The following is a 12,499-nucleotide window of genomic DNA, read 5'->3' on the forward strand; positions in this document are numbered from 1 at the left end:
TACAGAGATGGTGACACTTTGAATTTCTGTAGCTATATTTTAATATAATCAAAAAGGAAAGGCACTAAATATTATATACAGCTATAGTAACCATGGGCATAGCAGAATAATTGCTATTTTTTGAATACTATAATTGGTTAAGATGCAAGTGAAATGAGGAGGCTTTCAGGGAAAGGAACAAGTGGGAATAAAAAATAAATGTGTGTTGTGGCAACTAACCTTTAAAGCTTTGAGGGGAGATCCAATGTGCCAATTCCACCTCTCACCTTGTTTGGAGTGATGTGTTTTATTGCAGCTTTGCCAATCATAATTTACTGTTCATAGAAGTAGTCAAATTATCCTCAATTCTGGTGATGGGTTTTGTGATTTTTTTTCATGCGTAAGAAGTTTCATGAAATAATGGAAATAGATCACCACATTGTTTGGCTTCATTTGGATAACCCAGTCGTTGGTTTTAGAGTAAGAAAAGTACAGAATATATTGTTTAATTACCAGACAGTATAATATGGTTCCTCTGGAGCTGTACAAAACTCTTAATTTTGCATGTTCTAATTATAGCTTCTTTTTTAGTGACCCCATAAAGAAGCAGTCTGAATAACTATACATGTAATTGAAATAGAAATGTTGTAATTGTGCTATGAATCATTACCCTGACTACATTTGTTTTGGATTGTATCTTAAAATAGGTTACGTTACAGGGGGCATAGTTTTACTTTGATAATATTTCCCTTTCATGGTTTGTATATGTCAACTGGATCTAAAATCCATCATCTTTTAAAGTATATACTGAAGACTCTTATGTGCAGTATAAGTCCAGACATAAAGCAAGAATGGGTACATAATGAGTTTTTAATAAAATACATCAAACTTAGATTTGCAGGAATAATTTGAAAGGTAAAATCTCTTCAAAGATATGCAGCAGAAGAACAGAGCTGTGGTAAGTATGACATTTGGAATGCTTTAATCTGAAAATTACTAGATATCCATTATGTACCTATATTGTATTTTATAGGGCAAAATATGGTATGTGACATATAGTAATTACGCACGGGGTCCCTAGCATTTCTGAGTTTATTGGGACTGAATATGCTGTTGCGTAATTTAAAACAGTGGCAGCACTTGATGCTGTTGAATAAGCACACCGCGGTACAGTTCTTAAAATCTGCAGTGTAGTTACATCTTGATTGTGTAGCAATTATATGGCAGTCTTGTTTTATGTGAAACACTACCTGGGATTTTATCATGTGGGCTTGTTTTGTGATGCAGAAAGAGCCCAAAGACAGTGGGCAGATTTGTTAATTAATCATATTTTAACTAGATGACTTGTAGAAGTTGTCATGGGGGGCATGTACAAATGATATTCATTGACAAATCTTGTTGATTTCTTCTCTAGCTGCTGCAGATCAGCCTACCAGTTGTTGGTGCCTCTGTGACTTCCTGAGCTAAACAGCCATAGAAATTTCACCCCATGTTAAATGCGTACTTTAAATTCCATACAACTCACTTCTGTATATTGCAAATAAGCTCTAAGTGGCATCCTCCTGTGAGGAAGAGTGGGCAGGTTCTTCCCTTATTGATTGATGTGTACGTTTTTGGCATTTACTTATTCTATATGTGCATGTGTTCACATGCATGCACATGTAAGGTAATATTCCAATGCTGTTTGGTTGTGAAGATCTTGTTAACAAAGGCAAAAGTAGATATTTACATGTGATGGGCTACGTTGCTTACATAGTGTATGTTTACCACTCTGACCACATCCACTTAGTGGTATCTGGTAGCGTTTTACAACACAGCATCTTCTGATTATCATGATTTTTGAAGCCATCCGTGTCCACAATTTCCCAGTGTTGAGATGGCCAACCTTCTGCAGACTGTGACATAAGTAAGACAGCCTGGTATGCTGAGAGGAACTGAAGGAGCTGAAACTTTTATTTTAGACCATTAACAGCATGTCAGGTGCTGCTATTTAGCAGTTATACATACTTGAAGAATCCAACCATAGCCAAATCCTGAAACACCAGCGATATTTGTGATATTTAAATGTTATTATTTAATCGATGTTTTGTTGCTCATATAACAGGCAGCCATCTACCAGGATTTCCAAACTAAGCATTTTGTGTCTTTAAGAATGGGGATGCTTTTGGATCTTTATAAGTAATCTCTCAGTTTAGGAAGCCCCTCTCATTAAAACAAACAAATCCAAATACCGGACAGTATCATACAATAATGGTCCAGTACATTATAAATAAAATCTTTCAAAAGCACCCAATTGATTTAGGTGTGTGTCTGATTGGAAGCTGGGTACCTAAGTCCCTTAAGTGCTTTTGAAAATTCTGTCCGATAGTGGTACTGGGTTCTGATTCCTAGCCATAATCCTACATTTGGGGACAGGGGTGAGGCAGAGCCTCAGAGGTGTGTCTAAACTGCAGTGTGAGCCCCTGTCAAGTGAGCAGACCCTGGGTTAGAGAACTTGAGTGACTACACAGATTGTCAATCCTAGGGTAAGAATTTTCTAACTGGGCTTGAACCCTGGAGTTCTAGCATCCACACTCCAGCATGAAGATGTGAGTCCAATCGACTACATCCCAGACTTCCTGGCTCCCTCCTGAAATGTGGCTTCTCTGGACCTTTGACTATGGGAAAACTGTCCACCCTGCACGTTGCAGGAAGTCTGAGCAGCCCACAAAAGAGAGAGCTTGCTTATGAGGGATTTCAGTGCTTGGGGAGGTGTATGGGGTTGATTGCCATACAATATATTTATGCATGTTCTGACCACTTAACAGATGATAGGGGTGGGGAGAAGGGATTAATTTATAGTATGGAGTAATGTAAGGAAGTGATTGAGTGATGTAGCTATCTGTATTGAGAAATAGTGTTTGCTTACAAATGCCCAGTTGTTCCTGATCATGTGTTTCCCTTTAACCACACATTGCATGATCTGATGCAGTGATAGCAATTAACTTTCTTCCTAAAATAAAAAGCTTTATTTATAAATATATATTAGAAAAGGACAATGTTTACCCACTATTGCACAGGCCTGCTGCCAGTACAACAAAATCTTAAAAAAAAAAAAAAAAAAAAAAGTGCATGAACAAGTGCAAACGGTGAAACCATGTACAAGACAGAAATCTCCCACTGTTGTATATACCCCCATTCTCCTTTCACTTCCTTCCACATTTGCCATGCATTTGGCACCAGGGGAGGAGGGTGGAGCTGCCTATGGGAGAGGGGATTAATATGGGTGACTGTATGGGGTAGAGTTGCCATGCCCAACCACTGATCGGGCCTGATCGCATGGGCCACCCAGCCATGGAGTTGTTCAAGTGATTCCTGGATTGCAGCACAGGGTGTGGCAGGAGCTGGTAGTGTTGTGGCCATTAGTGATAGCAGCTGCTCAAACAGTTCTTTCTGCTGAGCTCTGTCAACTCCCCTTAGCCACCATTCCTGTTCCAGGGGCTGTGAAGAAGTGCTTGCTCCTTCACTTCAACCCTGTTCTCAAGCTGTGCAGCCAATCTGAACTTTTCCTCTTGCTTCTCACCATGCCTTTCCTCTAGCCGTAAATCCCTCTGGTTTTGTTATTGGACCTGCTTGTTGGCCCTATCCAAAACCTCAACCATAAGTTCATCAAGGAAACGCTTCCTCTTGGAACGGTACATGAAGGTATGTTGACCCACGCTTTTGCTGCAGTGTGGTTGAGCTGTGGAGGTACATCCAGCCATAGAGGTCAAGGGTCTGGAACAAGACAAGACACAGAGGTTATTGTTTCAAATAGCTCACTGCAGGAGTACAGAAAAAAATCCTTGTGGACATAAAATGATACTTTTCCAAACTGAATTTCAGTATATTGTGAGAGGAAGGCTTCAGACCACCCTACTCATAGCAAGGTTAATCACAGTGAAAGCGACAATGGTAAGTTTAAAAAAAAAAAATCACAGTTGTCTGTTTTTTTTAAAAATTGCACAGCAACTTGGGTTTTTGGGGGGATGTCAGCGGCCATGCTGCACAAAGTTTTCTCTATCATTTGAGGCCTTCCATATTTTGGAGGATATCAGTGTCGTTGTGGTGCCCAGTTGGCAAAGGGAGATGTCATTCCAAGCTGCAGTGGGAAACCAAAAGTGTATGCAACCAAAGTATTCAAATGTGTGGTGACTGAACAGCACATCTATGAGTGGAGTGGGCTAGTCAGTTACCAACATAGCCCTGGAACATATGCCTTTCGCTGAGAGTTCCTGCTGCAGGAGAAGTTTTCTGCTGTCAGCACGTGGATTGGATCAGAATTCATGAGGGAATCAGCAGGTTGATATGTTAGCTTCCACATGGCTTATTCTGTTATGACTGCATGCAAACATACAGAACTCTACAGCCTTCCTCCTCCTCCCCACACCTGGCACACTTCTGGACAAAATTTGAAACCCCAGTTGTATTTGGGACAAATGATTTTGTCACCTATGGACTGCATGGATTACCTGTAACTGAAATGGACTAGATTTATCCATAAAAAGTGTTTCCTTCTTTCCTCCCCTCATCACTGTTTCTAGGTGGCTTGTTACACCATTGAATGGTTACAGAGCAGTATGCTTACAGACATGGCAATGTTAGAGTTATTATTTATTATTTTAAGAGACATGAATGCTTTAGCAAAACTCTGCACCTTTTCAGTCAAAATTCTCTTTCAAGGTGTTTTTACTCTTTGCCTTTTCCTGTTACCATTTTGAACTTCACATCCTGAGGAGGGGGTGAGGGAGGGGGAGGGAGGACAGGGTAGGAAGATGTCAAGGAACTGGCCTACCATCTGCAATTAGTGCTGATAGCTGGGGCTTGTAATAACTTTTGCATTGGTTCATAGAATGGAAATCCCTCCCAGAAACTTAGCAGGCTCCAGGAAGGCTTCTGTCCCATCCATGTCTGTTGCAGGCTGTTCCTCAGGGTGAGAGGGGGCATCAAACAGCTCCCCCAAATATGCCCCCAGGGTGTGCTGTTTCTGCACCTCAGGGACTGGTTTCAGCAACAGTCACTTCACTGTCTTCACTTGGCGCTTGCTACTGGCTCTCATCAGTCCCCTTGCTGGATTCTGGCGCCAGCAGGTTACCATCCTAGCTGACCAAGTCATCGTGCACCACCTTTGGCTCTGTGCTTGGTGCAGTACCCAGCACACAGTCAAATGCCTCATAAAATGAACATGATGTCTTTGAGTTATCTGAGGTGCAGTTCTGGTCCCTGGCTTTACATTACCCAGTCTCGAACTCTTTAATCTGCACCCTGCACTGTCACCAGTCCACTAAATTTGCAACACTGTCAGCTTCTTCACTGTTCGCCTGTATCGCTGTATGCCAGTCGTCATTCCGTGTGTTCTTATTAAATTCCTTTGTTTTGCTGGCCTTACACCAGAGATTTACCAACATCTGGATGTGCTCTTGCAACAATGAAGCAGTGTGCTTTGTAAAGGACTGCTTCTGATTGGTCTCCATTGCAAACACAGATGGTTCTCTAAAGGTGTGTTTGCAGCTCAGCAATCAAAAAACAATGGAAAGGTTAAATGTTGACTTGCCAAGCCACTGCACTAAAACAAAGGGGCTTGCTTCCGTTTCTCTGGAGTCAAATGGCAATTCATGGCATAGAGAGGACAAAGGAAGTTGGCCCATGGGATTGTAGCATACTGTTGGCAGACTCCCAGGACCCAAGTCTGTGGGGGCTGCATCTATTCTGCAAATCAATAGGGCTTTGTACCTGGATCCTGTCTTGATTTGACCTTGAATACTCCCCCCCCCATAGGGTTTGGCCTCAAGCCTGGGTCTGAGCCCAGGCTTACATTGCAGTGTAGATATACCAAGGAGGCACAGTTCCTGTCAGATGTCCCAGATACAAAGAAGAGTGTGCATCATCCTATATCTGCTCAGGGGATGCAACATAAACTCCCCTCCATGGCCACCCAACAGTGTGCTTCCTGTTTTAAAGGAAAGAGATGGGTTGGCGCCATTATGCTGCTTTTTTGCGGGTGGGTAACAGAGAGCAGTCCTTATGTCAGGAGAGCTCAGGGGCTCCAGTTGTGGCAATCCTTTCAGCATGAGGGAAAAAGGAAATTTCCTTTACATATCCCCTAGGCACTAGGTACGTCTTAGCCACCTGTCTCTTGTAAATTATCAAGTTTAGGGTCATTACAGTGAAGTTTTTGTTTTGAGAACATTCTGGCCTCAGCACCACCTATTTTACCTTGTTCTCCTGATTCCAAAACTCGCCTTCCCAAAAGCTGGCCAGTTCCATAGGGAAGAGAGATCTGCTACAAGAAAGGAAAAATCTGCTGATATATGTGATATATTATATCATGTTCCTCAGGAAGAAACAGACTTAGATCCCATAGTTTGCTTTGTGTTAAGTGGATTTATTATCAATGAATGTAGGAGCAGCAGCTCAAGGACAACATTTCCCACACAAGTGTTTATTGCCTTTGTAGTGCAGGACTGACTTTGTGAAATAAGAGCTGTTAAAGCATTTAACCTAGCTAGACTCCTTTTTGAGTAAATTAGCATGTGGAAAGCTGAACAGTATTTTTTTTATAAATGGTGTACTGGATGCCTCGTTTTTGTTTTCAAGTACAGTATACTTTTGCAGTGGGGACTACCAATTATGTTGCCTTGTGTAGCCCAGGAACTACAGCACACTATAATTTTAATGCACATTTGTTTATCTTGATCTATCATGATAATTGCAATAGTAACATTGGATCCCAGACTTGAAAGAGGAAAAAAAGTGTGTATTTGGCAGCCATTATGACAAACCAGAATGAACAATACAATGGAGGACTCTCAAACCAGTGTGCTTTGCTGTCTTTGTTACACAGTATAGTTAATAGCACAATGTTTGTACTGTACAGCCAGTTATTTGATACTAGAATGAATTGGCACATAAATACCTTTTCAAAAGAGCCTGCTATGGCATAGTGTTTGGTAAATATTAGATTCCCTGTATGTGTTGGCATTACGCAATAAGAGGAGAACTTCAGTAACTTCTTAGGAGATCATGGAGTTATCTTTAGGAGAAAGATGTAAGGCAAAATACTTTATTGGTCACTATGAATGGTGGAGTGAAGAACCAGGGTAGTCCTCTGCCATTGATCACTGTCACAGTGGTCTACTCCATTTCTACCCCACATCATGTTTCTTTCTATGCTGAGGAAATACACAGAGTTAAGGGACTGGTGACAAGCTTTAACTTTACATGTGCCAATTTAGCTTAATACAGTATTTTTTTAAACCAATGCAGTTAAATCAGTACCAAAGGATATGAGGACAGTTTTATTTAGGGTTAAACTGGGTTTACTTCAGTTTTGCTTTAATTTAGGCTTGTTTAGGCCTAGATATATTCAGGAAATATGGATTTTTAAACTTTTTTTAACAGAAACATGCATATGTTATGAACTCAAACACAAATTATAATTCACTAAAAAATTTCTGTTCAGTGCTCAGAACTGCAAAAATTATCTCTATTTGAAGTTCAGCTTCATTTACTTCACAAATGTATTTCAAAGTACAGACAGTTTGAAAAATGTCCACAAATGAACTTGACATTTCCCACATTATCTATAAATGAATTTCAAATGTTTTCCTGTCTTTTTTTTTTTTTTTTTAAAAGCTCATTGACTGGAAAAAAGGAGGAAAAGTCAGCTTTCAAATATTCAGGAAGGAACTGAACAATTAGTGTAATATGCTCATTAAAAGTCATTTAATTCCTGTATGGGAACTAAAGATAGAGAAATAATACAAATGTCATAGTGGTCTTCAGTGGGAGTTTTATAATTAGTTTTAGAATGAACTGTGTCTGATAATGAATGTACAGGAAAAGTGAGATGTGGTGACTAGACAGAAAAATAAAAAGTGTTGAGGTTTAAGTCCTGGTCTGGGGTAGGAGAAGAGAATAAATGGTGATTGGAATTGTAATGGAATAATAAGCTGTTCATATGTATGTGTTCCACTGGACACAGCCAATAGGAGTTGTGGTGTAGAGCTGCACTGTGCTGTGGAGCACTGGGAGGCATAGTGCTTTGTGATTGCAGTCTGACTCTTGGCGCTTCTGGGCTCCCAATCTCTGTGTTCCTACTAGTGCACTAGTTCTGTAGGATACAGCTTGATACCCCTTGCCTAGCCAGCCAGCACTGCAGGCGGGTGTATAAAGGGGAACCATAGCCTTGTCTCCTCCTTGCCTTCTTAAGAGCACTGTGCCACAGGGGAGTAGGGAGGAAACAATCCCTTCGCTTTGCTAAGCACAGGGACTGGAATTCTGTCTGGCCCTTAAGTGGCCCACATTAGGGGGTGGGGGAGTCTTCTTATGTCCTCCATCCATTCTGCACACTAGTGTAAGGGCCAGAGAGAATTTGTCCTTAAATCTTTGGTTTGAATTCAGTCCAGATTAACAGTAACTAAAAGTTACCACCTTGTGGCAGTTGGGGGGGGGCTGTATATAATGCACTGGTATATTCAATTCTTTTAAAGTTGAACATGACCAAACTCAACACCATCATCAGCATTCATCCAGAAGCAACCAAGTAATACATGGGTAAGTAGAATTAAATACCATCTTATCATTAGGATGCATTTCCACAGGTTTAAGAGCAGTGTGAAGAAGAGCTGGCATTGGATTTCTTCTATATTTAAACAGAGTTCCCAAGGCTGTCAATCTAGAACCAGCAATAAATTAACTTAAATAAAGCAGATAATTCAAACACTGATTTCCCTGTCATGGTCACAGGTGAAAGATGTTACATTTCACAGACTCAGGGTCTCCTTGATATGTCTGTCATAACCATCACTTTTCACTCTCTAATATTCAGAATAAGGCATGTGAAACTGTCCTTTCCTCCTCAAGAGGGGGACAAAAGAGATGTTACAAGCTATTTATTTTCTGTGATTATGTAGCTAAGTACTCTAGGCATTTTCATTAATGGAAATGTCTTTAGGCTGTATACATTGTTGATAACACAGTCTTACAGAGTTAAACTTCAGTGAATATAAAAGCCATTGTGTGCCTATTTATTAGATCATAGGATTACTTGTTGCTTTCATGTCTCCCCTTATTTCCCCAAAGAATGTTAACGGAGTCTTGTGTAAAAATTTGAAACTTTAATTTAGGGCTTGTCTACACAGTGCAGCAATGAGCATCAGAGAGATTATAAAGCCGTGCAAAGTGTTATGCTGTAACTGCCCCATTAGACCCTGCTGACATGTTCTAAAAGAAACCTAGTGCACGTTGATGTAGTCCCAGTTGAAACAGTACTATGTTACACTCTAAAATGTTTCTAGTGAGCATTATCAACAGGGTCTACAGGGGGCAGTTAGAGCACAATATTTTGGAGCACTCTACAATTCTACAATTTACACTCCTCTAGTGTGCATTGCCACACCATGTAGAAAAGACCTTACTTGTACCTTACAAATCAAAATAGCATTTTTAAAATTATTATTTTTCCTGAAGTTCTATAGTATTCTATGTGCGGTATATACTTAGCACAGTAAAAAATGGAAAGGAAAGGATGGAACCTGGCTTTTTGCACTCTAGATCAATGGTTCTCAACCCATGGCCCGCAGGTTACTTGTGGCTCAGTCAACATACAGCTGCGGCCCATGTGACATCCTCAGGGCCATACAGGTAATTATATATATATTGTGTAAATGTGGCCCACATAACTCACAGAAAGCTGCATATGTAGCCCACAATGGTAAATAGGTTGAGAACCACTGCTCTAGATGCTCAATGATATTGATCAGCAAGCAATGCTTGATTTAGACTAACTGACAGGGTTTAAACTTACTTAGAAAACTTCTGTTTGAAGGAAAATGACTGAAGATTTCAATTACATGTTCATTAAAATGCAGAAAATGGACAATTGACTTCTTTATTAGAGCTGCGTGAAATTTGTCAGATTAATAGTTTATTCACTGAGAAATGCAGTTTTGGGTGATGCAAAACAACTCATGAATTTGACATGAACTGCAAATAGTTTCATTCCCCCCCCCAAAAAAATGTTTTTGGGATTGATATAAATTCACCATTCATAATGACAGTTCATCATTCATAGTGTCAATTCATAATGAAAATGAACAGGGATTGCACCAGGGAAAAAGTGAGAAGAACTTTATAGCATGGTGACTAGGGCATGAACATAGAATGTGGGTGACCCATGTTGTCCGTTCTCCAGATTAAACTCAAGTCTCCCACTTCCTGAGTGAGTGCTGTATCTACTCTGCTAAGCTTATATGGTAGTCTTCAGCTGCTGCCTGGACAAATCCATTTCACGTTGAATAAAGCATGTTTCACTTGACCTGAAACTGATTTTTCAATTCGCTAAAATATTTCACTACGTTGGATTCAGTTTGACCATTTTTAAAATCAAGTATTCACCCAGCTGGTTTTCATATTGTTTGTTGTAATGTGTCTATTACTTTTGAGCAGTCCAAGCATGTTAGGCACTTGATAGAAATAGGTAGCGATGGTCACCCCCCCCCCAACAAAACTACAGTTTAAATACAGACACAATAAATGAGTCTCATAAAATGAAAAAAAGGTTGCAGGAGAGGAGCAGGATAAAAGTATATAATACTGATTCACCCAGTCAGCATAAATACCTGCTGATAGTCTATTGAATTACTTTTTAAATCTTTTAACTCATCTTTCATAGGTAGCAAAGGAAAAAATGACTTCTTTGAGAGATCAAGAGGAGGAGAGAAGGTGGTTAACAAATAGATTCAAGAGAGTCTTTCAATGTATAGGTGGCTGCATGAAAAATGCATGGAGTCAAGAGTGGAAGAAAGAAAGAAAAGGGTCATTGTAGATAGGAGAGAAGGAATGGAGACAAGGTCAAAGATATAGATTTAGGCTGTGTTATATAAACTTGAAAGAAAGGACATGACCCTCAAACATCATTTAGTACCTTGCCAGAAATATATAATTCTCTGAAGACTCAATGAAAGTGAAAGATCAATGAAGAAACTCAGTCAAATGCATGGTCATATGCCTAGGAACAAATAATGAAGGGCACACTTGCTGGTTGGCAGTCTGCATCCTGCAAAGCAGTGATTCTCCGAAGGACTTGGTGGGCGTGATGGATAATCAGCTGAATAGAGTGGAATAGAGAATTCCATTTTGCAGCAACTTTAGAGGTTTCAGAATTTGTTTTCCTTCCACATTAGAATGAAAACAAACCCTTTGAATGTCTTTCCAGTGTGTGTAGCCCGGGACTGGGGAGACTCAAGGTTTAAGTCACTGCTCTGCCTGATTCCGAGCTGAGGAGGAGTTGTTGTTTTTTTATCAGAGATACCTCCAAATCAGGTAGAGCAGAAACTTAAATGTGGGTTTCTCACATCCCTACCTAGTGCCCTAACTACCAGGCTGTAGAATTTCTTTCATAACAGGAATATGTGAGAGACTGTGCCTTAGTGGAAACTGATATATCTCTGTAAGATATTTCAGCTTTGAGAAAACAGCATATTTTCCAGCCAGCTGTACAACTGAACATGAGCTCCCAGTCCAGTGTGGTTGCTAAGAGGACTAAAATGATCCTTGGATGTACAAATAAGTATGGTCTGAGGAGAAGTAGGGGTGGTGGTATTACCTCAGCATATGGTATTAGTGAGACCATTTCTGGCATCTATACGTCATAAAGGATGTTGAAAAATTGGCGAGAGTTCAGAAAAGATCTTCAAGAATGATTTGAGTTCTGGAAAACCTCCCTGACAGTAAGAAGAAAAGGAGTACTTGTGGCACCTTAGAGACTAACAAATTTATTAGAGCATAAGCTTTCGTGAGCTACAGCTCACTTCATCGGATGCATTTCAGACTAACAGACTAACATGGCTGCTACTCTGAAACCTCCCTGACAGTGTGAGCTTTAAGAATATGATCTGTTTAGCTCATAAAAGAGAAGGTTAAAAAGGGACTTGTTGATGGTCTACATGGAAAGATTTCTAAGAATAGAGGGTGTTTTTTAATTTAGCAAACAAAGATATGACAAGATCCAATGGCTGAAAGTTGAAGCTAGACAAAATCAGACTAGAAATAAAGTGCAAATACATAAGAGACAGAATTAACTGTTGAAACAGTTTACAAAGGGATATGGTCAATTTTCCATTACTTGAAGTCTTGAAATCAAAATTAGATATCTTCCTAAAAGATATGCTTTGACTTAACCAGAAGTTATGTGCTTTATACAGGAATTGCTGTGTAAAATTCTATGATATTATGCAGGAGGTCTGACAGGATGATCATAATGGTCCCTTCTAGCCTGAATATCTATAAATAAGAGCTGCTCAGGAAGAGTGATGGAAATGGCTCTGGAAAGATATCATAATGATATTGCTAGTTAGCTTTTATTCATTGTCCCTGCTAAGATTTCCAGGAATAATAGGAAAAAATCTGGGCCAAATTCTATGAAGGTGTAAATAGACACAAACCACCTGCTTGGTGGTGCAGTACAAAAGCATGTTAATTAGTGAATGCTGGTGTGTGT

General features: G+C 39.9%; 1 protein-coding gene across 3 annotated transcripts in view; it reads left to right on the top strand.

Annotated features, from left to right (window-relative positions):
- Positions 1-12,499, top strand: part of PRR16 (proline rich 16) — a 228,524-nt gene that overhangs the window by 146,689 nt on the left and 69,336 nt on the right. The window contains exons 3-4 of one of the 3 annotated variants that reach the window (XM_043514994.1): positions 873-937; positions 1,394-3,021. The exons of 1 other annotated variant lie outside the window; for it this stretch is intronic. The gene's annotated coding sequence lies outside the window, so the exon portion shown is untranslated. Of the gene's footprint in view, positions 1-872; positions 938-1,393; positions 3,022-12,499 lie in introns of those variants that run through there. One more of the 3 variants, XM_043514995.1, reaches the window with a different exon arrangement.

The sequence above is a fragment of the Dermochelys coriacea genome, chromosome 5, assembly GCF_009764565.3.
Source record: "Dermochelys coriacea isolate rDerCor1 chromosome 5, rDerCor1.pri.v4, whole genome shotgun sequence".
NCBI lineage: Eukaryota > Metazoa > Chordata > Testudines > Dermochelyidae > Dermochelys > Dermochelys coriacea.